The 25,365-nt window shown below is 41.3% G+C and overlaps 14 non-coding genes across 14 annotated transcripts; all 14 read right to left on the reverse strand.

The window, feature by feature from the left end:
* Positions 1-2,231: 2,231 nt before the first annotated feature.
* Positions 2,232-2,305, reverse strand: trnan-guu (transfer RNA asparagine (anticodon GUU)). Its single transcript has one exon. It is a non-coding gene; the product is annotated as a tRNA-Asn (tRNA).
* A 1,103-nt stretch (positions 2,306-3,408) lies between these two features.
* Positions 3,409-3,482, reverse strand: trnan-guu (transfer RNA asparagine (anticodon GUU)). The gene has a single exon. It is a non-coding gene; the product is annotated as a tRNA-Asn (tRNA).
* A 1,113-nt stretch (positions 3,483-4,595) lies between these two features.
* trnan-guu (transfer RNA asparagine (anticodon GUU)) lies at positions 4,596-4,669 on the reverse strand. The gene has a single exon. It is a non-coding gene; the product is annotated as a tRNA-Asn (tRNA).
* Positions 4,670-9,298: 4,629 nt separating this feature from the next.
* Positions 9,299-9,372, reverse strand: trnan-guu (transfer RNA asparagine (anticodon GUU)). The gene has a single exon. It is a non-coding gene; the product is annotated as a tRNA-Asn (tRNA).
* A 3,486-nt stretch (positions 9,373-12,858) lies between these two features.
* On the reverse strand, positions 12,859-12,932 carry trnan-guu (transfer RNA asparagine (anticodon GUU)). Its single transcript has one exon. It is a non-coding gene; the product is annotated as a tRNA-Asn (tRNA).
* A 2,280-nt stretch (positions 12,933-15,212) lies between these two features.
* Positions 15,213-15,286, reverse strand: trnan-guu (transfer RNA asparagine (anticodon GUU)). Its single transcript has one exon. It is a non-coding gene; the product is annotated as a tRNA-Asn (tRNA).
* Positions 15,287-16,399: 1,113 nt separating this feature from the next.
* trnan-guu (transfer RNA asparagine (anticodon GUU)) lies at positions 16,400-16,473 on the reverse strand. Its single transcript has one exon. It is a non-coding gene; the product is annotated as a tRNA-Asn (tRNA).
* A 1,113-nt stretch (positions 16,474-17,586) lies between these two features.
* trnan-guu (transfer RNA asparagine (anticodon GUU)) lies at positions 17,587-17,660 on the reverse strand. Its single transcript has one exon. It is a non-coding gene; the product is annotated as a tRNA-Asn (tRNA).
* A 1,113-nt stretch (positions 17,661-18,773) lies between these two features.
* trnan-guu (transfer RNA asparagine (anticodon GUU)) lies at positions 18,774-18,847 on the reverse strand. The gene has a single exon. It is a non-coding gene; the product is annotated as a tRNA-Asn (tRNA).
* A 1,113-nt stretch (positions 18,848-19,960) lies between these two features.
* On the reverse strand, positions 19,961-20,034 carry trnan-guu (transfer RNA asparagine (anticodon GUU)). The gene has a single exon. It is a non-coding gene; the product is annotated as a tRNA-Asn (tRNA).
* Positions 20,035-21,147: 1,113 nt separating this feature from the next.
* Positions 21,148-21,221, reverse strand: trnan-guu (transfer RNA asparagine (anticodon GUU)). The gene has a single exon. It is a non-coding gene; the product is annotated as a tRNA-Asn (tRNA).
* A 1,113-nt stretch (positions 21,222-22,334) lies between these two features.
* Positions 22,335-22,408, reverse strand: trnan-guu (transfer RNA asparagine (anticodon GUU)). Its single transcript has one exon. It is a non-coding gene; the product is annotated as a tRNA-Asn (tRNA).
* A 1,113-nt stretch (positions 22,409-23,521) lies between these two features.
* trnan-guu (transfer RNA asparagine (anticodon GUU)) lies at positions 23,522-23,595 on the reverse strand. Its single transcript has one exon. It is a non-coding gene; the product is annotated as a tRNA-Asn (tRNA).
* A 1,113-nt stretch (positions 23,596-24,708) lies between these two features.
* Positions 24,709-24,782, reverse strand: trnan-guu (transfer RNA asparagine (anticodon GUU)). The gene has a single exon. It is a non-coding gene; the product is annotated as a tRNA-Asn (tRNA).
* Positions 24,783-25,365: the final 583 nt, after the last annotated feature.

The following is a 25,365-nucleotide window of genomic DNA, read 5'->3' on the forward strand; positions in this document are numbered from 1 at the left end:
GTTCGTCAGCACAACATTATATAAAAAGGCATCTGGCAGGAGTAAATTTGGCCACAATCACAAATATAATTTGATAAATATATATCTTAAACAACTGCGTTTTCACGAATGTAATATATGATCGCCAAGCCCATTCAAAATAATTAGGGGACTGACCCCGGAAGAATGATGTAATGGCGAGTCACTTTCATGGCGTATAGGCACACATATTCACACAAACACACACATACTGGACCAACATTGTCCTTCAAGCGAAATACATTTAAATGCTAAGGGTTTTCATGCCAGATTGACATCATTTACATTGTCATACTTGCCGGATTAATATGAATAAATGATATGTTCCATGGAGACCACAGAATGATCAAGCTATTGAGTAACAGAAGATCAGAGACCACTGACAGCCATTTAGGTATAGTATAGCAGCAGGTATAGGAACTTGTCATCTTTCATGTTCAACAACACACCAATCACATGTGACAATAGGAAACAAAGCAGGTCAAAAGCGAGCTTACTGTAAATCCAGGAAGGTCTTTCCACATCAGTATAAATGGAATGATAGCATCTCTGGGTGGGCTCAAATCACCAACCTTTAAACTAACGGCCTAAGGCGCTAACCAATTGCGCCACAGAGACTTGTGATTATATTCATCCTCAGCAGGCCAAAGTCTCATGGAAGCTCACTACAAGTCAGGAAGTTTCACATCGCTACAATCTGAAAAATGTCATCCATGGGTGGTGTCGAAGCACCAATCTTTAGATAGATTGTCAAACACACTAACTGATTGCACGAGAGAGGATTGTGTTGGCATTGACCCTCAGCAGGACAAAGTAACAGGGAATCTCATTACAGGTCCAGGATGTCACATCAGCATCATGGAGCACAACAAACTGAAAACTCTCGTACCTGGGTGGGCTCGAACCACCAACCTTTAGATTAACAGTCTAACGCTCTAACCAATTGCGCCACAGAGACTTGTTGTGTGTCTGACCCTGACACTTGATCGCTGGGTATCCGTGATCTCATCCAACTGTACATGGAGTTTACGAAAGAACAACACTTTGTTCCAATGGTTGTGTCAACGTGCATCGAAAGTGCCGCAACATTTTCAAGGAAGTAGCCCTGTAGTTTTCTAACGTTTGTTAGCTTTTTGAATGGCCTTAAAAGGGCAAAAATGTAGCACAATGTACGTCAGCACAACATTATATAAAAAGGCATCTGGCAGGAGTAAATTTGGCCACAATCACAAATATAATTTGATAAATATATATCTTAAACAACTTGACATCCTGGACCTGTAATGAGATTCCCTGTTACTTTGTCCTGGATTTACAGTAAGCTCGCTTTTGACCTGCTTTGTTTCCTATTGTCACATGTGATTGGTGTGTTGTTGAACATGAAAGATGACAAGTTCCTATACCTGCTGCTATACTATACCTTTCACGAATGTAATATATGATCGCCAAGCCCATTCAAAATAATTAGGGGACTGACCCCGGAAGAATGATGTAATGGCGAGTCACTTTCATGGCGTATAGGCACACATATTCACACAAACACACACATACTGGACCAACATTGTCCTTCAAGCGAAATACATTTAAATGCTAAGGGTTTTCATGCCAGATTGACATCATTTACATTGTCATACTTGCCGGATTAATATGAATAAATGATATGTTCCATGGAGACCACAGAATGATCAAGCTATTGAGTAACATAATATCAGAGAACATTGAAAGCCATTTAGGTATAGTATAGCAGCAGGTATAGGAACTTGTCATCTTTCATGTTCAACAACACACCAATCATATGTGACAATAGGAAACAAAGCAGGTCAAAAGCGAGCTTACTGTAAATCCAGCAAGGTCTTTCCACATCACTATAAATGGAAAGATAGCATCTCTGGGTGGGCTCAAATCACCAACCTTTAAACTAACAGCCTAAGGCGCTAACGAATTGCGCCACAGAGACTTGTGATTATATTGACCCTCAGCAGGCCAAAGTCTCATGGAAGCTCACTAGGTTTAACATCGCTACAATATGAAAAATGTCATCCATGGGTGGTGTCGAAGCACCAATCTTTAGATAGCTTGTCAAACACACTAACTGATAGCACTAGAGAGGCTTGTGTTGGCATTGACCCTCAGCAGGACAAAGTAACAGGGAATCTCATTACAGGTCCAGGATGTCAAATCCGCATCATGGCGCACAACAAACTGAAAACTCTCGTCCCTGGGTGGGCTCGAACCACCAACCTTTAGATTAACAGTCTAACGCGCTAACCAATTGCGCCACAGAGACTTGTTGTGTGTCTGACCCTGACACTTGATCGCTGGCCATCCGTGATCTCATCCAACTGTACATGGAGTTTACGAAACAACAACACTTTGTTCCAATGGTTGTGTCAACGTGCATCGAAAGTGCCGCAACATTTTCAAGGAAGTAACCATGTAGTTTTCTAACGTTTGTTAGCTTTTTGAATGGCCTTAAAAGGGCAAAAATGTAGCACAATGTTCGTCAGCACAACATTATATAAAAAGGCATCTGGCAGGAGTAAATTTGGCCACAATCACAAATATAATTTGATAAATATATATCTTAAACAACAGCGTTTTCACGAATGTAATATATGATCGCCAAGCCCATTCAAAATAATTAGGGGACTGACCCCGGAAGAATGATGTAATGGCGAGTCACTTTCATGGCGTATAGGCACACATATTCACACAAACACACACATACTGGACCAACATTGTCCTTCAAGCGAAATACATTTAAATGCTAAGGGTTTTCATGCCAGATTGACATCATTTACATTGTCATACTTGCCGGATTAATATGAATAAATGATATGTTCCATGGAGACCACAGAATGATCAAGCTATTGAGTAACATAATATCAGAGACCATTGACAGCCATTTAGGTATAGTATAGCAGCAGGTATAGGAACTTGTCATCTTTCATGTTCAACAACACACCAATCATATGTGACAATAGGAAACAAAGCAGGTCAAAAGCGAGCTTACTGTAAATCCAGGAAGGTCTTTCCACATCACTATAAATGGAAAGATAGCATCTCTGGGTGGGCTCAAATCACCAACCTTTAAACTAACAGCCTAAGGCACTAACCAATTGCGCCACAGAGACTTGTGATTATATTGACCCTCAGCAGGCCAAAGTCTCATGGAAGCTCACTAGGTTTCACATCGCTACAATATGAAAAATTTCATCCATGGGTGGTGTCGAAGCACCAATCTTTAGATAGCTTGTCAAACACACTAACTGATAGCACTAGAGAGGCTTGTGTTGGCATTGACCCTCAGCAGGACAAAGTAACAGGGAATCTCATTACAGGTCCAGGATGTCACATCCGCATCATGGAGCACAACAAACTGAAAACTCTCGTCCCTGGGTGGGCTCGAACCACCAACCTTTAGATTAACAGTCTAACGCGCTAACCAATTGCGCCACAGAGACTTGTTGTGTGTCTGACCCTGACACTTGATCGCTGGCCATCCGTGATCTCATCCAACTGTACATGGAGTTTACGAAACAACAACACTTTGTTCCAATGGTTGTGTCAACGTGCATCGAAAGTGCCGCAACATTTTCAAGGAAGTAGCCCTGTAGTTTTCTAACGTTTGTTAGCTTTTTCAATGGCCTTAAAAGGGCAAAAATGTAGCACAATGTTCGTCAGCGCAACATTATATAAAAAGGCATCTGGCAGGAGTAAATTCAGCCACAATCACAAATATAATTTGATAAATATATATCTTAAACAACTGCGTTTTCACGAATGTAATATATGATCGCCAAGCCCATTCAAAATAATTAGGGGACTGACCCCGGAAGAATGATGTAATGGCGAGTCACGTTCATGGCGTATAGGCACACATATTCACACAAACACACACATACTGGACCAACATTGTCCTTCAAGCGAAATACATTTAAATGCAAAGGGTTTTCATGCCAGATTGACATCATTTACATTGTCATACTTGCCGGATTAATATGAATAAATGATATGTTCCATGGAGACCACAGAATGATCAAGCTATTGAGTAACAGAAGATCAGACACCACTGACAGCCATTTAGGTATAGTATAGCAGCAGGTATAGGAACTTGTCATCTTTCATGTTCAACAACACACCAATCACATGTGACAATAGGAAACAAAGCAGGTCAAAAGCGAGCTTACTGTAAATCCAGGAAGGTCTTTCCACATCAGTATAAATGGAATGATAGCATCTCTTGGTGGGCTCAAATCACCAACCTTTAAACTAACGGCCTAAGGCGCTAACCAATTGCACCACAGAGACTTGTGATTATATTCACCCTCAGCAGGCCAAAGTCTCATGGAAGCTCACTACAAGTCAGGAAGTTTCACATCGCTACCATCTGAAAAATGTCATCCATGGGTGGTGTCGAAGCACCAATCTTTAGATAGATTGTCAAACACACTAACTGATTGCACTAGAGAGGCTTGTGTTGGCATTGACCCTCAGCAGGACAAAGTAACAGGGAATCTCATTACAGGTCCAGGATGTCACATCCGCATCATGGAGCACAACAAACTGAAAACTCTCGTCCCTGGGTGGGCTCGAACCACCAACCTTTAGATTAACAGTCTAATGCGCTAACCAATTGCGCCACAGAGACTTGTTGTGTGTCTGACCCTGACACTTGATCGCTGGCCATCCGTGATCTCATCCAACTGTACATGGAGTTTACGAAACAACAACACTTTGTTCCAATGGTTGTGTCAACGTTCATCGAAAGTGCCGCAACATTTTCAAGGAAGTAGCCCTGTAGTTTTCTAACGTTTGTTAGCTTTTTGAATGGCCTTAAAAGGGCAAAAATGTAGCACAATGTTCGTCAGCACAACATTATATAAAAAGGCATCTGGCAGGAGTAAATTTGGCCACAATCATAAATATAATTTGATAAATATATATCTTAAACAACAGCGTTTTCACGAATGTAATATATGATCGCCAAGCTCATTCAAAATAATTAGGGGACTGACCCTGGAAGAATGATGTAATGGCGAGTCACTTTCATGGCGTATAGGCACACATATTCACACAAACACACACATACTGGACCAACATTGTCCTTCAAGCGAAATACATTTAAATGCTAAGGGTTTTCATGCCAGATTGACATCATTTACATTGTCATACTTGCCGGATTAATATGAATAAATGATATGTTCCATGGAGACCACAGAATGATCAAGCTATTGAGTAACAGAAGATCAGAGACCACTGACAGCCATTTAGGTATAGTATAGCAGCAGGTATAGGAACTTGTCATCTTTCATGTTCAACAACACACCAATCACATGTGACAATAGGAAACAAAGCAGGTCAAAAGCGAGCTTACTGTAAATCCAGGAAGGTCTTTCCACATCAGTATAAATGGAATGATAGCATCTCTGGGTGGGCTCAAATCACCAACCTTTAAACTAACGGCCTAAGGGGCTAACCAATTGCGCCACAGAGACTTGTGATTATATTCATCCTCAGCAGGCCAAAGTCTCATGGAAGCTCACTACAAGTCAGGAAGTTTCACATCGCTACAATCTGAAAAATGTCATCCATGGGTGTCGAAGCACCAATCTTTAGATAGATTGTCAAACACACTAACTGATTGCACGAGAGAGGATTGTGTTGGCATTGACCCTCAGCAGGACAAAGTAACAGGGAATCTCATTACAGGTCCAGGATGTCACATCCGCATTATGGAGCACAACAAAGTGAAAACTCTCGTCCCTGGATGCGCTCGAACCACCAACCTTTAGACTAACAGTCTAACGCGCTAACCAATTGCGCCACAGAGACTTGTTATATGTCTGACCGTGACACTTGATCGCTGGCCATCCGTGATCTCATCCAACTGTACATGGAGGTTACGAAAAAACAACACTTTGTGCATCGAAAGTGCCGCAACATTTTCAAGGAAGTAGCCCTGTAGTTTTCTAACGTTTGTTAGCTTTTTGAATGGCCTTAAAAGGGCAAAAATGTAGCACAATGTTCGTCAGCGCAACATTATATAAAAAGGCATCTGGCAGGAGTAAATTCAGCCACAATCACAAATAAAATTTGATAAATATATATCTTAAATAACTGCGTTTTCACGAATGTAATATATGATCGCCAAGCCCATTCTAAATAATTAGGGGACTGAACCTGGAAGAATGATGTAATGGCGATTCACTTCATGGCGTATAGGCACACATATTCACACAAACACACACATACTGGACCAACATTGTCCTTCAAGCGAAATACATTTAAATGCTAAGGGTTTTAATGCCAGATTGACATCATTTACATTGTCATACTTGCCGGATTAATATGAATAAATTATATGTTCCATGGAGACCACAGAATGATCAAGCTATTGAGTAACATAACATCAGAGACCATTGACAGCCATTTAGGTATAGTATAGCAGCAGGTATAGGAACTTGTCATCTTTCATGTTCAACAACACACCAATCACATGTGACAATAGGAAACAAAGCAGGTCAAAAGCGAGCTTACTGTAAATCCAGGAAGGTCTTTCCACATCACTATAAATGGAAAGATAGCATCTCTGGGTGGGCTCAAATCACCACCCTTTAAACTAACGGCATAAGGCGCTAACCAATTGCGCCACAGAGACTTGTGATTATATTGACCCTCAGCAGGCCAAAGTCTCATGGAAGCTCACTACAAGTCAGGAAGTTTCACATCGCTACAATCTGAAAAATGTCAACCATGGGTGGTGTCGAAGAACCAATCTTTAGATAGATTGTCAAACACACTAACTGATTGCACTAGAGAGGCTTGTGTTGGCATTGACCCTCAGCAGGACAAAGTAACAGGGAATCTCATTACAGGTCCAGGATGTCACATCCGCATCATGGAGCACAACAAACTGAAAACTCTCGTCCCTGGATGCGCTCGAACCACCAACCTTTAGATTAACAGTCTAACACGCTAACCAATTGCGCCACAGAGACTTGTTGTGTGTCTGACCCTGACACTTGATTGCTGGCCATCCGTGATCTCATCCAACTGTACATGGAGTTTACGAAACAACAACACTTTGTTCCAATGGTTGTTTCAACGTGCATCGAAAGTGCCGCAACATTTTCAAGGAAGTAGCCCTGTAGTTTTCTAACGTTTGTTAGCTTTTTGAATGGCCTTAAAAGGGCAAAAATGTAGCACAATGTTCGTCAGCGCAACATTATATAAAAAGGCATCTGGCAGGAGTAAATTCAGCCACAATCACGAATATAATTTGATAAATATATATCTTAAACAACTGCGTTTTCACGAATGTAATATATGATCGCCAAGCCCATTCAAAATAATTAGGGGACTGACCCTGGAAGAATGATGTAATGGCGAGTCACTTTCATGGCGTATAGGCACACATATTCACACAAACACACACATACTGGACCAACATTGTCCTTCAAGCGAAATACATTTAAATGCTAAGGGTTTTCATGCCAGATTGACATCATTTACATTGTCATACTTGCCGGATTAATATGAATAAATGATATGTTCCATGGAGACCACAGAATGATCAAGCTATTGAGTAACATAATATCAGAGACCATTGACAGCCATTTAGGTATAGTATAGCAGCAGGTATAGGAACTTGTCATGTTTCATGTTCAACAACACACCAATCACATGTGACAATAGGAAACAAAGCAGGTCAAAAGCGAGCTTACGGTAAATCCAGGAAGGTCTTTCCACAGCACTATAAATGGTAAGATAGCATCTCTGGGTGGGCTCAAATCACCAACCTTTAAACTAACGGCCTAAGGCGCTAACCAATTGCGCCACAGAGACTTGTGATTATATTGACCCTCAGCAGGCCAAAGTCTCATGGAAGCTCACTACAAGTCAGGAAGTTTCACATCGCTACAATCTGAAAAATGTCAACCATCGGTGGTGTCGAAGAACCAATCTTTAGATAGATTGTCAAACACACTAACTGATTGCACTACAGAGGCTTGTGTTGGCATTGACCCTCAGCAGGACAAAGTAACAGGGAATCTCATTACAGGTCCAGGATGTCACATCCGCATCATGGAGCACAACAAAGTGAAAACTCTCGTCCCTGGATGCGCTCGAACCACCAACCTTTAGATTAACAGTCTAACGCGCTAACCAATTGCGCCACAGAGACTTGTTATATGTCTGACCGTGACACTTGATCGCTGGCCATCCGTGATCTCATCCAACTGTACATGGAGGTTACGAAAAAACAACACTTTGTGCATCGAAAGTGCCGCAACATTTTCAAGGAAGTAGCCCTGTAGTTTTCTAACGTTTGTTAGCTTTTTGAATGGCCTTAAAAGGGCAAAAATGTAGCACAATGTTCGTCAGCGCAACATTATATAAAAAGGCATCTGGCAGGAGTAAATTCAGCCACAATCACAAATAAAATTTGATAAATATATATCTTAAATAACTGCGTTTTCACGAATGTAATATATGATCGCCAAGCCCATTCTAAATAATTAGGGGACTGAACCTGGAAGAATGATGTAATGGCGAGTCACTTCATGGCGTATAGGCACACATATTCACACAAACACACACATACTGGACCAACATTGTCCTTCAAGCGAAATACATTTAAATGCTAAGGGTTTTCATGCCAGATTGACATCATTTACATTGTCATACTTGCCGGATTAATATGAATAAATGATATGTTCCATGGAGACCACAGAATGATCAAGCTATTGAGTAACAGAAGATCAGAGACCACTGACAGCCATTTAGGTATAGTATAGCAGCAGGTATAGGAACTTGTCATCTTTCATGTTCAACAACACACCAATCACATGTGACAATAGGAAACAAAGCAGGTCAAAAGCGAGCTTACTGTAAATCCAGGAAGGTCTTTCCACATCAGTATAAATGGAATGATAGCATCTCTGGGTGGGCTCAAATCACCAACCTTTAAACTAACGGCCTAAGGCGCTAACCAATTGCACCACAGAGACTTGTGATTATATTCACCCTCAGCAGGCCAAAGTCTCATGGAAGCTCACTACAAGTCAGGAAGTTTCACATCGCTACCATCTGAAAAACGTCATCCATGGGTGGTGTCGAAGCACCAATCTTTAGATAGATTGTCAAACACACTAACTGATTGCACTAGAGAGGCTTGTGTTGGCATTGACCCTCAGCAGGACAAAGTAACAGGGAATCTCATTACAGGTCCAGGATGTCACATCCGCATCATGGAGCACAACAAACTGAAAACTCTCGTCCCTGGGTGGGCTCGAACCACCAACCTTTAGATTAACAGTCTAACGGGCTAACCAATTGCGCCACAGAGACTTGTTGTGTGTCTGACCCTGACACTTGATCGCTGGCCATCCGTGATCTCATCCAACTGTACATGGAGTTTACGAAACAACAACACTTTGTTCCAATGGTTGTGTCAACGTGCATCGAAAGTGCCGCAACATTTTCAAGGAAGTAGCCCTGTAGTTTTCTAACGTTTGTTAGCTTTTTGAATGGCCTTAAAAGGGCAAAAATGTAGCACAATGTTCGTCAGCGCAACATTATATAAAAAGGCATCTGGCAGGAGTAAATTCAGCCACAATCACGAATATAATTTGATAAATATATATCTTAAACAACTGCGTTTTCACGAATGTAATATATGATCGCCAAGCCCATTCAAAATAATTAGGGGACTGACCCTGGAAGAATGATGTAATGGCGAGTCACTTTCATGGCGTATAGGCACACATATTCACACAAACACACACATACTGGACCAACATTGTCCTTCAAGCGAAATACATTTAAATGCTAAGGGTTTTAATGCCAGATTGACATCATTTACATTGTCATACTTGCCGGATTAATATGAATAAATGATATGTTCCATGGAGACCACAGAATGATCAAGCTATTGAGTAACATAACATCAGAGACCATTGACAGCCATTTAGGTATAGTATAGCAGCAGGTATAGGAACTTGTCATCTTTCATGTTCAACAACACACCAATCACATGTGACAATAGGAAACAAAGCAGGTCAAAAGCGAGCTTACTGTAAATCCAGGAAGGTCTTTCCACATCACTATAAATGGAAAGATAGCATCTCTGGGTGGGCTCAAATCACCACCCTTTAAACTAACGGCATAAGGCGCTAACCAATTGCGCCACAGAGACTTGTGATTATATTGACCCTCAGCAGGCCAAAGTCTCATGGAAGCTCACTACAAGTCAGGAAGTTTCACATCGCTACAATCTGAAAAATGTCAACCATGGGTGGTGTCGAAGAACCAATCTTTAGATAGATTGTCAAACACACTAACTGATTGCACTAGAGAGGCTTGTGTTGGCATTGACCCTCAGCAGGACAAAGTAACAGAGAATCTCATTACAGGTCCAGGATGTCACATCCGCATCATGGAGCACAACAAACTGAAAACTCTCGTCCCTGGATGCGCTCGAACCACCAACCTTTAGATTAACAGTCTAACACGCTAACCAATTGCGCCACAGAGACTTGTTGTGTGTCTGACCCTGACACTTGATTGCTGGCCATCCGTGATCTCATCCAACTGTACATGGAGTTTACGAAACAACAACACTTTGTTCCAATGGTTGTTTCAACGTGCATCGAAAGTGCCGCAACATTTTCAAGGAAGTAGCCCTGTAGTTTTCTAACGTTTGTTAGCTTTTTGAATGGCCTTAAAAGGGCAAAAATGTAGCACAATGTTCGTCAGCGCAACATTATATAAAAAGGCATCTGGCAGGAGTAAATTCAGCCACAATCACAAATAAAATTTGATAAATATATATCTTAAACAACTGCGTTTTCACGAATGTAATATATGATCGCCAAGCCCATTCTAAATAATTAGGGGACTGAACCTGGAACAATGATGTAATGGCGAGTCACTTCATGGCGTATAGGCACACATATTCACACAAACACACACATACTGGACCAACATTGTCCTTCAAGCGAAATACATTTAAATGCTAAGGGTTTTCATGCCAGATTGACATCATTTACATTGTCATACTTGCCGGATTAATATGAATAAATGATATGTTCCATGGAGACCACAGAATGATCAAGCTATTGAGTAACATAATATCAGAGACCATTGACAGCCATTTAGGTATAGTATAGCAGCAGGTATAGGAACTTGTCATCTTTCATGTTCAACAACACACCAATCACATGTGACAATAGAAAACAAAGCAGGTCAAAAGCGAGCTTACTGTAAATCCAGGAAGGTCTTTCCACATCACTATAAATGGAAAGATAGCATCTCTGGGTGGGCTCAAATCACCACCCTTTAAACTAACGGCATAAGGCGCTAACCAATTGCGCCACAGAGACTTGTGATTATATTGACCCTCAGCAGGCCAAAGTCTCATGGAAGCTCACTACAAGTCAGGAAGTTTCACATCGCTACAATCTGAAAAATGTCAACCATGGGTGGTGTCGAAGAACCAATCTTTAGATAGATTGTCAAACACACTAACTGATTGCACTAGAGAGGCTTGTGTTGGCATTGACCCTCAGCAGGACAAAGTAACAGGGAATCTCATTACAGGTCCAGGATGTCACATCCGCATCATGGAGCACAACAAACTGAAAACTCTCGTCCCTGGATGCGCTCGAACCACCAACCTTTAGATTAACAGTCTAACACGCTAACCAATTGCGCCACAGAGACTTGTTGTGTGTCTGACCCTGACACTTGATTGCTGGCCATCCGTGATCTCATCCAACTGTACATGGAGTTTACGAAACAACAACACTTTGTTCCAATGGTTGTTTCAACGTGCATCGAAAGTGCCGCAACATTTTCAAGGAAGTAGCCCTGTAGTTTTCTAACGTTTGTTAGCTTTTTGAATGGCCTTAAAAGGGCAAAAATGTAGCACAATGTTCGTCAGCGCAACATTATATAAAAAGGCATCTGGCAGGAGTAAATTCAGCCACAATCACAAATAAAATTTGATAAATATATATCTTAAACAACTGCGTTTTCACGAATGTAATATATGATCGCCAAGCCCATTCAAAATAATTAGGGGACTGACCCTGGAAGAATGATGTAATGGCGAGTCACTTTCATGTCCTATAGGCACACATATTCACACAAATACACACATACTGGACCAACATTGTACTTCAAGCGAAATACATTTAAATGCTAAGGGTTTTCATGCCAGATTGACATCATTTACATTGTCATACTTGCCGGATTAATATGAATAAATGATATGTTCCATGGAGACCACAGAATGATCAAGCTATTGAGTAACAGAAGATCAGAGACCATTGACAGCCATTTAGGTATAGTATAGCAGCAGGTATAGGAACTTGTCATCTTTCATGTTCAACAACACACCAATCACATGTGACAATAGGAAACAAAGCAGGTCAAAAGCGAGTTTACTGTAAATCCAGGAAGGTCTTTCCACATCAGTATAAATGGAATGATAGCATCTCTGGGTGGGCTCAAATCACCAACCTTTAAACTAACGGCCTAAGGCGCTAACCAATTGCGCCACAGAGACTTGTGATTATATTCACCCTCAGCAGGCCAAAGTCTCATGGAAGCTCACTACAAGTCAGGAAGTTTCACATCGCTACAATCTGAAAAATGTCATCCATGGGTGGTGTCGAAGCACCAATCTTTAGATAGATTGCCAAACACACTAACTGATTGCACGAGAGAGGCTTGTGTTGGCATTGACCCTCAGCAGGACAAAGTAACAGGGAATCTCATTACAGGTCCAGGATGTCACATCCGCATCATGGAGCACAACAAACTGAAAACTCTCGTCCCTGGGTGGGCTCGAACCACCAACCTTTAGATTAACAGTCTAACGCGCTAACCAATTGCGCCACAGAGACTTTTTGTGTGTCTGACCCTGACACTTGATCACTGGCCATCCGTGATCTCATCCAACTGTACATGGAGTTTACGAAACAACAACACTTTGTTCCAATGGTTGTGTCAACGTGCATCGAAAGTGCCGCAACATTTTCAAGGAAGTAGCCCTGTAGTTTTCTAACGTTTGTTAGCTTTTTGAATGGCCTTAAAAGGGCAAAAATGTAGCACAATGTTCGTCAGCGCAACATTATATAAAAAGGCATCTGGCAGGAGTAAATTCAGCCACAATCACAAATATAATTTGATAAATATATATCTTAAACAACTGCGTTTTCACGAATGTAATATATGATCGCCAAGCCCATTCAAAATAATTAGGGGACTGACCCTGGAAGAATGATGTAATGGCGAGTCACGTTCATGGCGTATAGGCACACATATTCACACAAACACACACATACTGGACCAACATTGTCCTTCAAGCGAAATACATTTAAATGCTAAGGGTTTTCATGCCAGATTGACATCATTTACATTGTCATACTTGCCGGATTAATATGAATAAATGATATGTTCCATGGAGACCACAGAATGATCAAGCTATTGAGTAACAGAAGATCAGAGACCACTGACAGCCATTTAGGTATAGTATAGCAGCAGGTATAGGAACTTGTCATCTTTCATGTTCAACAACACACCAATCACATGTGACAATAGGAAACAAAGCAGGTCAAAAGCGAGCTTACTGTAAATCCAGGAAGGTCTTTCCACATCAGTATAAATGGAATGATAGCATCTCTGGGTGGGCTCAAATCACCAACCTTTAAACTAACGGCCTAAGGCGCTAACCAATTGCACCACAGAGACTTGTGATTATATTCACCCTCAGCAGGCCAAAGTCTCATGGAAGCTCACTACAAGTCAGGAAGTTTCACATCGCTACCATCTGAAAAATGTCATCCATGGGTGGTGTCGAAGCACCAATCTTTAGATAGATTGTCAAACACACTAACTGATTGCACTAGAGAGGCTTGTGTTGGCATTGACCCTCAGCAGGACAAAGTAACAGGGAATCTCATTACAGGTCCAGGATGTCACATCCGCATCATGGAGCACAACAAAGTGAAAACTCTCGTCCCTGGATGCGCTCGAACCACCAACCTTTAGATTAACAGTCTAACGCGCTAACCAATTGCGCCACAGAGACTTGTTATATGTCTGACCGTGACACTTGATCGCTGGCCATCCGTGATCTCATCCAACTGTACATGGAGGTTACGAAAAAACAACACTTTGTGCATCGAAAGTGCCGCAACATTTTCAAGGAAGTAGCCCTGTAGTTTTCTAACGTTTGTTAGCTTTTTGAATGGCCTTAAAAGGGCAAAAATGTAGCACAATGTTCGTCAGCGCAACATTATATAAAAAGGCATCTGGCAGGAGTAAATTCAGCCACAATCACAAATAAAATTTGATAAATATATATCTTAAACAACTGCGTTTTCACGAATGTAATATATGATCGCCAAGCCCATTCTAAATAATTAGGGGACTGACCCTGGAAGAATGATGTAATGGCGAGTCACTTTCATGTCGTATAGGCACACATATTCACACAAACACACACATACTGGACCAACATTGTCCTTCAAGCGAAATACATTTAAATGCTAAGGGTTTTCATGCCAGATTGACATCATTTACATTGTCATACATGCCGGATTAATATGAATGAATGATATGTTCCATGGAGACCACAGAATGATCAAGCTATTGAGTAACAGAAGATCAGAGACCATTGACAGCCATTTAGGTATAGTATAGCAGCAGGTATAGGAACTTGTCATCTTTCATGTTCAACAACACACCAATCACATGTGACAATAGGAAACAAAGCAGGTCAAAAGCGAGCTTACTGTAAATCCAGGAAGGTCTTTCCACATCAGTATAAATGAAAAAATAGCATCTCTGGGTGGGCTCAAATCACCAACCTTTAAACTAACGGCCTAAGGCGCTAACCAATTGCACCACAGAGACTTGTGATTATATTCACCCTCAGCAGGCCAAAGTCTCATGGAAGCTCTCTACAAGTCAGGAAGTTTCACATCGCTACAATCTGAAAAAAGTCATCCATGGGTGGTGTCGAAGCACCAATCTTTAGATAGATTGTCAAACACACTAACTGATTGCACTAGAGAGGCTTGTGTTGACATTGACCCTCAGCAGGACAAAGTAACAGGGAATCTCATTACAGGTCCAGGATGTCACATCCGCATCATGGAGCACAACAAACTGAAAACTCTCGTCCCTGGGTGGGCTCGAACCACCAACCTTTAGATTAACAGTCTAACGCGCTAACCAATTGCGCCACAGAGACTTGTTGTGTGTCTGACCCTGACACTTGATCGCTGGCCATCCGTGATCTCATCCAACTGTACATGGAGTTTACGAAACAACAACACTTTGTTCCAATGGTTGTGTCAATGTGCATCGAAAGTGCCGCAACATTTTCAAGGAAGTAGCCCTGTAGTTTTCTAACGTTTGTTAGCTTTTTGAATGGCCTTAAAAGGGCAAAAATGTAGCACAATGTTCGTCAGCACAACATTATATAAAAAGGCATCTGGCAGGAGTAAATTTGGCCACAATCACAAATATAATTTGATAAATATATATCTTAAACAACTGCGTTTTCACGAATGTAATATATGATCGCCAAGCCCATTCAAAATAATTAGGGGACTGACCCTGGAAGAATGATGTAATGGCGAGTCACTTTCATGTCGTATAGGCACACATATTCACACAAATACACACATACTGGACCAACATTGTCCTTCAAGCGAAATACATTTAAATGCTAAGGGTTTTCATGCCAGATTGACATCATTTACATTGTCATACATGCCGGATTAATATGAATGAATGATATGTTCCATGGAGACCACAGAATGATCAAGCTATTGAGTAACAGAAGATCAGAGACCATTGACAGCCATTTAGGTATAGTATAGCAGCAGGTATAGGAACTTGTCATCTTTCATGTTCAACAACACACCAATCACATGTGACAATAGGAAACAAAGCAGGTCAAAAGCGAGCTTACTGTAAATCCAGGAAGGTCTTTCCACATCAGTATAAATGAAAAAATAGCATCTCTGGGTGGGCTCAAATCACCAACCTTTAAACTAACGGCCTAAGGCGCTAACCAATTGCGCCACAGAGACTTGTGATTATATTCACCCTCAGCAGGCCAAAGTCTCATGGAAGCTCTCTACAAGTCAGGAAGTTTCACATCGCTACAATCTGAAAAAAGTCATCCATGGGTGGTGTCGAAGCACCAATCTTTAGATAGATTGTCAAACACACTAACTGATTGCACTAGAGAGGCTTGTGTTGACATTGACCCTCAGCAGGACAAAGTAACAGGGAATCTCATTACAGGTCCAGGATGTCACATCCGCATCATGGAGCACAACAAACTGAAAACTCTCGTCCCTGGGTGGGCTCGAACCACCAACCTTTAGATTAACAGTCTAACGCGCTAACCAATTGCGCCACAGAGACTTGTTGTGTGTCTGACCCTGACACTTGATCGCTGGCCATCCGTGATCTCATCCAACTGTACATGGAGTTTACGAAACAACAACACTTTGTTCCAATGGTTGTGTCAATGTGCATCGAAAGTGCCGCAACATTTTCAAGGAAGTAGCCCTGTAGTTTTCTAACGTTTGTTAGCTTTTTGAATGGCCTTAAAAGGGCAAAAATGTAGCACAATGTTCGTCAGCACAACATTATATAAAAAGGCATCTGGCAGGAGTAAATTCGGCCACAATCACAAATATAATTTGATAAATATATATCTTAAACAACTGCGTTTTCACGAATGTAATATATGATCGCCAAGCCCATTCAAAATAATTAGGGGACTGACCCTGGAAGAATGATGTAATGGCGAGTCACTTTCATGTCGTATAGGCACACATATTCACACAAATACACACATACTGGACCAACATTGTCCTTCAAGCGAAATACATTTAAATGCTAAGGGTTTTCATGCCAGATTGACATCATTTACATTGTCATACATGCCGGATTAATATGAATGAATGATATGTTCCATGGAGACCACAGAATGATCAAGCTATTGAGTAACAGAAGATCAGAGACCATTGACAGCCATTTAGGTATAGTATAGCAGCAGGTATAGGAACTTGTCATCTTTCATGTTCAACAACACACCAATCACATGTGACAATAGGAAACAAAGCAGGTCAAAAGCGAGCTTACTGTAAATCCAGGAAGGTCTTTCCACATCAGTATAAATGAAAAAATAGCATCTCTGGGTGGGCTCAAATCACCAACCTTTAAACTAACGGCCTAAGGCGCTAACCAATTGCGCCACAGAGACTTGTGATTATATTCACCCTCAGCAGGCCAAAGTCTCATGGAAGCTCTCTACAAGTCAGGAAGTTTCACATCGCTACAATCTGAAAAATGTCATCCATGGGTGGTGTCGAAGCACCAATCTTTAGATAGATTGTCAAACACACTAACTGATTGCACTAGAGAGGCTTGTGTTGACATTGACCCTCAGCAGGACAAAGTAACAGGGAATCTCATTACAGGTCCAGGATGTCACATCCGCATCATGGAGCACAACAAACTGAAAACTCTCGTCCCTGGGTGGGCTCGAACCACCAACCTTTAGATTAACAGTCTAACGCGCTAACCAATTGCGCCACAGAGACTTGTTGTGTGTCTGACCCTGACACTTGATCGCTGGCCATCCGTGATCTCATCCAACTGTACATGGAGTTTACGAAACAACAACACTTTGTTCCAATGGTTGTGTCAATGTGCATCGAAAGTGCCGCAACATTTTCAAGGAAGTAGCCCTGTAGTTTTCTAACGTTTGTTAGCTTTTTGAATGGCCTTAAAAGGGCAAAAATGTAGCACAATGTTCGTCAGCACAACATTATATAAAAAGGCATCTGGCAGGAGTAAATTCGGCCACAATCACAAATATAATTTGATAAATATATATCTTAAACAACTGCGTTTTCACGAATGTAATATATGATCGCCAAGCCCATTCAAAATAATTAGGGGACTGACCCTGGAAGAATGATGTAATGGCGAGTCACTTTCATGTCGTATAGGCACACATATTCACACAAATACACACATACTGGACCAACATTGTCCTTCAAGCGAAATACATTTAAATGCTAAGGGTTTTCATGCCAGATTGACATCATTTACATTGTCATACATGCCGGATTAATATGAATGAATGATATGTTCCATGGAGACCACAGAATGATCAAGCTATTGAGTAACAGAAGATCAGAGACCATTGACAGCCATTTAGGTATAGTATAGCAGCAGGTATAGGAACTTGTCATCTTTCATGTTCAACAACACACCAATCACATGTGACAATAGGAAACAAAGCAGGTCAAAAGCGAGCTTACTGTAAATCCAGGAAGGTCTTTCCACATCAGTATAAATGAAAAAATAGCATCTCTGGGTGGGCTCAAATCACCAACCTTTAAACTAACGGCCTAAGGCGCTAACCAATTGCGCCACAGAGACTTGTGATTATATTCACCCTCAGCAGGCCAAAGTCTCATGGAAGCTCTCTACAAGTCAGGAAGTTTCACATCGCTACAATCTGAAAAAAGTCATCCATGGGTGGTGTCGAAGCACCAATCTTTAGATAGATTGTCAAACACACTAACTGATTGCACTAGAGAGGCTTGTGTTGACATTGACCCTCAGCAGGACAAAGTAACAGGGAATCTCATTACAGGTCCAGGATGTCACATCCGCATCATGGAGCACAACAAACTGAAAACTCTCGTCCCTGGGTGGGCTCGAACCACCAACCTTTAGATTAACAGTCTAACGCGCTAACCAATTGCGCCACAGAGACTTGTTGTGTGTCTGACCCTGACACTTGATCGCTGGCCATCCGTGATCTCATCCAACTGTACATGGAGTTTACGAAACAACAACACTTTGTTCCAATGGTTGTGTCAATGTGCATCGAAAGTGCCGCAACATTTTCAAGGAAGTAGCCCTGTAGTTTTCTAACGTTTGTTAGCTTTTTGAATGGCCTTAAAAGGGCAAAAATGTAGCACAATGTTCGTCAGCACAACATTATATAAAAAGGCATCTGGCAGGAGTAAATTCGGCCACAATCACAAATATAATTTGATAAATATATATCTTAAACAACTGCGTTTTCACGAATGTAATATATGATCGCCAAGCCCATTCAAAATAATTAGGGGACTGACCCTGGAAGAATGATGTAATGGCGAGTCACTTTCATGTCGTATAGGCACACATATTCACACAAATACACACATACTGGACCAACATTGTCCTTCAAGCGAAATACATTTAAATGCTAAGGGTTTTCATGCCAGATTGACATCATTTACATTGTCATACATGCCGGATTAATATGAATGAATGATATGTTCCATGGAGACCACAGAATGATCAAGCTATTGAGTAACAGAAGATCAGAGACCATTGACAGCCATTTAGGTATAGTATAGCAGCAGGTATAGGAACTTGTCATCTTTCATGTTCAACAACACACCAATCACATGTGACAATAGGAAACAAAGCAGGTCAAAAGCGAGCTTACTGTAAATCCAGGAAGGTCTTTCCACATCAGTATAAATGAAAAAATAGCATCTCTGGGTGGGCTCAAATCACCAACCTTTAAACTAACGGCCTAAGGCGCTAACCAATTGCGCCACAGAGACTTGTGATTATATTCACCCTCAGCAGGCCAAAGTCTCATGGAAGCTCTCTACAAGTCAGGAAGTTTCACATCGCTACAATCTGAAAAATGTCATCCATGGGTGGTGTCGAATCACCAATCTTTAGATAGATTGTCAAACACACTAACTGATTGCACTAGAGAGGCTTGTGTTGACATTGACCCTCAGCAGGACAAAGTAACAGGGAATCTCATTACAGGTCCAGGATGTCACATCCGCATCATGGAGCACAACAAACTGAAAACTCTCGTCCCTGGGTGGGCTCGAACCACCAACCTTTAGATTAACAGTCTAACGCGCTAACCAATTGCGCCACAGAGACTTGTTGTGTGTCTGACCCTGACACTTGATCGCTGGCCATCCGTGATCTCATCCAACTGTACATGGAGTTTACGAAACAACAACACTTTGTTCCAATGGTTGTGTCAATGTGCATCGAAAGTGCCGCAACATTTTCAAGGAAGTAGCCCTGTAGTTTTCTAACGTTTGTTAGCTTTTTGAATGGCCTTAAAAGGGCAAAAATGTAGCACAATGTTCGTCAGCACAACATTATATAAAAAGGCATCTGGCAGGAGTAAATTCGGCCACAATCACAAATATAATTTGATAAATATATATCTTAAACAACTGCGTTTTCACGAATGTAATATATGATCGCCAAGCCCATTCAAAATAATTAGGGGACTGACCCTGGAAGAATGATGTAATGGCGAGTCACTTTCATGTCGTATAGGCACACATATTCACACAAATACACACATACTGGACCAACATTGTCCTTCAAGCGAAATACATTTAAATGCTAAGGGTTTTCATGCCAGATTGACATCATTTACATTGTCATACATGCCGGATTAATATGAATGAATGATATGTTCCATGGAGACCACAGAATGATCAAGCTATTGAGTAACAGAAGATCAGAGACCATTGACAGCCATTTAGGTATAGTATAGCAGCAGGTATAGGAACTTGTCATCTTTCATGTTCAACAACACACCAATCACATGTGACAATAGGAAACAAAGCAGGTCAAAAGCGAGCTTACTGTAAATCCAGGAAGGTCTTTCCACATCAGTATAAATGAAAAAATAGCATCTCTGGGTGGGCTCAAATCACCAACCTTTAAACTAACGGCCTAAGGCGCTAACCAATTGCGCCACAGAGACTTGTGATTATATTCACCCTCAGCAGGCCAAAGTCTCATGGAAGCTCTCTACAAGTCAGGAAGTTTCACATCGCTACAATCTGAAAAATGTCATCCATGGGTGGTGTCGAATCACCAATCTTTAGATAGATTGTCAAACACACTAACTGATTGCACTAGAGAGGCTTGTGTTGACATTGACCCTCAGCAGGACAAAGTAACAGGGAATCTCATTACAGGTCCAGGATGTCACATCCGCATCATGGAGCACAACAAACTGAAAACTCTCGTCCCTGGGTGGGCTCGAACCACCAACCTTTAGATTAACAGTCTAACGCGCTAACCAATTGCGCCACAGAGACTTGTTGTGTGTCTGACCCTGACACTTGATCGCTGGCCATCCGTGATCTCATCCAACTGTACATGGAGTTTACGAAACAACAACACTTTGTTCCAATGGTTGTGTCAATGTGCATCGAAAGTGCCGCAACATTTTCAAGGAAGTAGCCCTGTAGTTTTCTAACGTTTGTTAGCTTTTTGAATGGCCTTAAAAGGGCAAAAATGTAGCACAATGTTCGTCAGCACAACATTATATAAAAAGGCATCTGGCAGGAGTAAATTTGGCCACAATCACAAATATAATTTGATAAATATATATCTTAAACAACTGCGTTTTCACGAATGTAATATATGATCGCCAAGCCCATTCAAAATAATTAGGGGACTGACCCTGGAAGAATGATGTAATGGCGAGTCACTTTCATGTCGTATAGGCACACATATTCACACAAATACACACATACTGGACCAACATTGTCCTTCAAGCGAAATACATTTAAATGCTAAGGGTTTTCATGCCAGATTGACATCATTTACATTGTCATACATGCCGGATTAATATGAATGAATGATATGTTCCATGGAGACCACAGAATGATCAAGCTATTGAGTAACAGAAGATCAGAGACCATTGACAGCCATTTAGGTATAGTATAGCAGCAGGTATAGGAACTTGTCATCTTTCATGTTCAACAACACACCAATCACATGTGACAATAGGAAACAAAGCAGGTCAAAAGCGAGCTTACTGTAAATCCAGGAAGGTCTTTCCACATCAGTATAAATGAAAAAATAGCATCTCTGGGTGGGCTCAAATCACCAACCTTTAAACTAACGGCCTAAGGCGCTAACCAATTGCGCCACAGAGACTTGTGATTATATTCACCCTCAGCAGGCCAAAGTCTCATGGAAGCTCTCTACAAGTCAGGAAGTTTCACATCGCTACAATCTGAAAAAAGTCATCCATGGGTGGTGTCGAAGCACCAATCTTTAGATAGATTGTCAAACACACTAACTGATTGCACTAGAGAGGCTTGTGTTGACATTGACCCTCAGCAGGACAAAGTAACAGGGAATCTCATTACAGGTCCAGGATGTCACATCCGCATCATGGAGCACAACAAACTGAAAACTCTCGTCCCTGGGTGGGCTCGAACCACCAACCTTTAGATTAACAGTCTAACGCGCTAACCAATTGCGCCACAGAGACTTGTTGTGTGTCTGACCCTGACACTTGATCGCTGGCCATCCGTGATCTCATCCAACTGTACATGGAGTTTACGAAACAACAACACTTTGTTCCAATGGTTGTGTCAATGTGCATCGAAAGTGCCGCAACATTTTCAAGGAAGTAGCCCTGTAGTTTTCTAACGTTTGTTAGCTTTTTGAATGGCCTTAAAAGGGCAAAAATGTAGCACAATGTTCGTCAGCACAACATTATATAAAAAGGCATCTGGCAGGAGTAAATTTGGCCACAATCACAAATATAATTTGATAAATATATATCTTAAACAACTGCGTTTTCACGAATGTAATATATGATCGCCAAGCCCATTCAAAATAATTAGGGGACTGACCCTGGAAGAATGATGTAATGGCGAGTCACTTTCATGTCGTATAGGCACACATATTCACACAAATACACACATACTGGACCAACATTGTCCTTCAAGCGAAATACATTTAAATGCTAAGGGTTTTCATGCCAGATTGACATCATTTACATTGTCATACATGCCGGATTAATATGAATGAATGATATGTTCCATGGAGACCACAGAATGATCAAGCTATTGAGTAACAGAAGATCAGAGACCATTGACAGCCATTTAGGTATAGTATAGCAGCAGGTATAGGAACTTGTCATCTTTCATGTTCAACAACACACCAATCACATGTGACAATAGGAAACAAAGCAGGTCAAAAGCGAGCTTACTGTAAATCCAGGAAGGTCTTTCCACATCAGTATAAATGAAAAAATAGCATCTCTGGGTGGGCTCAAATCACCAACCTTTAAACTAACGGCCTAAGGCGCTAACCAATTGCGCCACAGAGACTTGTGATTATATTCACCCTCAGCAGGCCAAAGTCTCATGGAAGCTCTCTACAAGTCAGGAAGTTTCACATCGCTACAATCTGAAAAATGTCATCCATGGGTGGTGTCGAAGCACCAATCTTTAGATAGATTGTCAAACACACTAACTGATTGCACTAGAGAGGCTTGTGTTGACATTGACCCTCAGCAGGACAAAGTAACAGGGAATCTCATTACAGGTCCAGGATGTCACATCCGCATCATGGAGCACAACAAACTGAAAACTCTCGTCCCTGGGTGGGCTCGAACCACCAACCTTTAGATTAACAGTCTAACGCGCTAACCAATTGCGCCACAGAGACTTGTTGTGTGTCTGACCCTGACACTTGATCGCTGGCCATCCGTGATCTCATCCAACTGTACATGGAGTTTACGAAACAACAACACTTTGTTCCAATGGTTGTGTCAACGTGCATCGAAAGTGCCGCAACATTTTCAAGGAAGTAGCCCTGTAGTTTTCTAACGTTTGTTAGCTTTTTGAATGGCCTTAAAAGGGCAAAAATGTAGCACAATGTTCGTCAGCACAACATTATATAAAAAGGCATCTGGCAGGAGTAAATTTGGCCACAATCACAAATATTATTTGATAAATATATAACTTAAACAACTGCGTTTTCACGAATGTAATATATGATCGCCAAGCCCATTCAAAATAATTAGGGGACTGACCCTGGAAGAATGATGTAATGGCGAGTCACTTTCATGTCGTATAGGCACACATATTCACACAAATACACACATACTGGACCAACATTGTCCTTCAAGCGAAATACATTTAAATGCTAAGGGTTTTCATGCCAGATTGACATCATTTACATTGTCATACATGCCGGATTAATATGAATGAATGATATGTTCCATGGAGACCACAGAATGATCAAGCTATTGAGTAACAGAAGATCAGAGACCATTGACAGCCATTTAGGTATAGTATAGCAGCAGGTATAGGAACTTGTCATCTTTCATGTTCAACAACACACCAATCACATGTGACAATAGGAAACAAAGCAGGTCAAAAGCGAGCTTACTGTAAATCCAGGAAGGTCTTTCCACATCAGTATAAATGGAATGATAGCATCTCTGGGTGGGCTCAAATCACCAACCTTTAAACTAACGGCCTAAGGCGCTAACCAATTGCGCCACAGAGACTTGTGATTATATTCACCCTCAGCAGGCCAAAGTCTCATGGAAGCTCACTACAAGTAAGGAAGTTTCACATCGCTACAATCTGAAAAATGTCATCCATGGGTGGTGTCGAAGCACCAATCTTTAGATAGATAGTCAAACACACTAACTGATTGCACTAGAGAGGCTTGTGTTGGCATTGACCCTCAGCAGGACAAAGTAACAGGGAATCTCATTACAGGTCCAGGATGTCACATCCGCATCATGGAGCACAACAAACTGAAAACTCTCGTCCCTGGGTGGGCTCGAACCACCAACCTTTAGATTAACAGTCTAACGCGATAACCAATTGCGCCACAGAGACTTGTTGTGTGTCTGACCCTGACACTTGATCGCTGGCCATCCGTGATCTCATCCAACTGTACATGGAGTTTACGAAACAACAACACTTTGTTCCAATGGTTGTGTCAACGTGCATCGAAAGTGCCGCAACATTTTCAAGGAAGTAGTCCTGTAGTTTTCTAACGTTTGTTAGCTTTTTGAATGGCCTTAAAAGGGCAAAAATGTAGCACAATGTTCGTCAGCACAACATTATATAAAAAGGCATCTGGCAGGAGTAAATTCAGCCACAATCACAAATATAATTTGATAAATATATATCTTAAACAACTGCGTTTTCACGAATGTAATATATGATCGCCAAGCCCATTCAAAATAATTAGGGGACTGACCCTGGAAGAATGATGTAATGGCGAGTCACTTTCATGTCGTATAGGCACACATATTCACACAAATACACACATACTGGACCAACATTGTCCTTCAAGCGAAATACATTTAAATGCTAAGGGTTTTCATGCCAGATTGACATCATTTACATTGTCATACATGCCGGATTAATATGCATAAATGATATGTTCCATGGAGACCACAGAATGATCAAGCTA

Source organism: Salmo salar, chromosome 07, assembly GCF_965601325.2.
Source record: "Salmo salar chromosome 07, fSalSal1, whole genome shotgun sequence".
Lineage (NCBI taxonomy): Eukaryota > Metazoa > Chordata > Actinopteri > Salmoniformes > Salmonidae > Salmo > Salmo salar.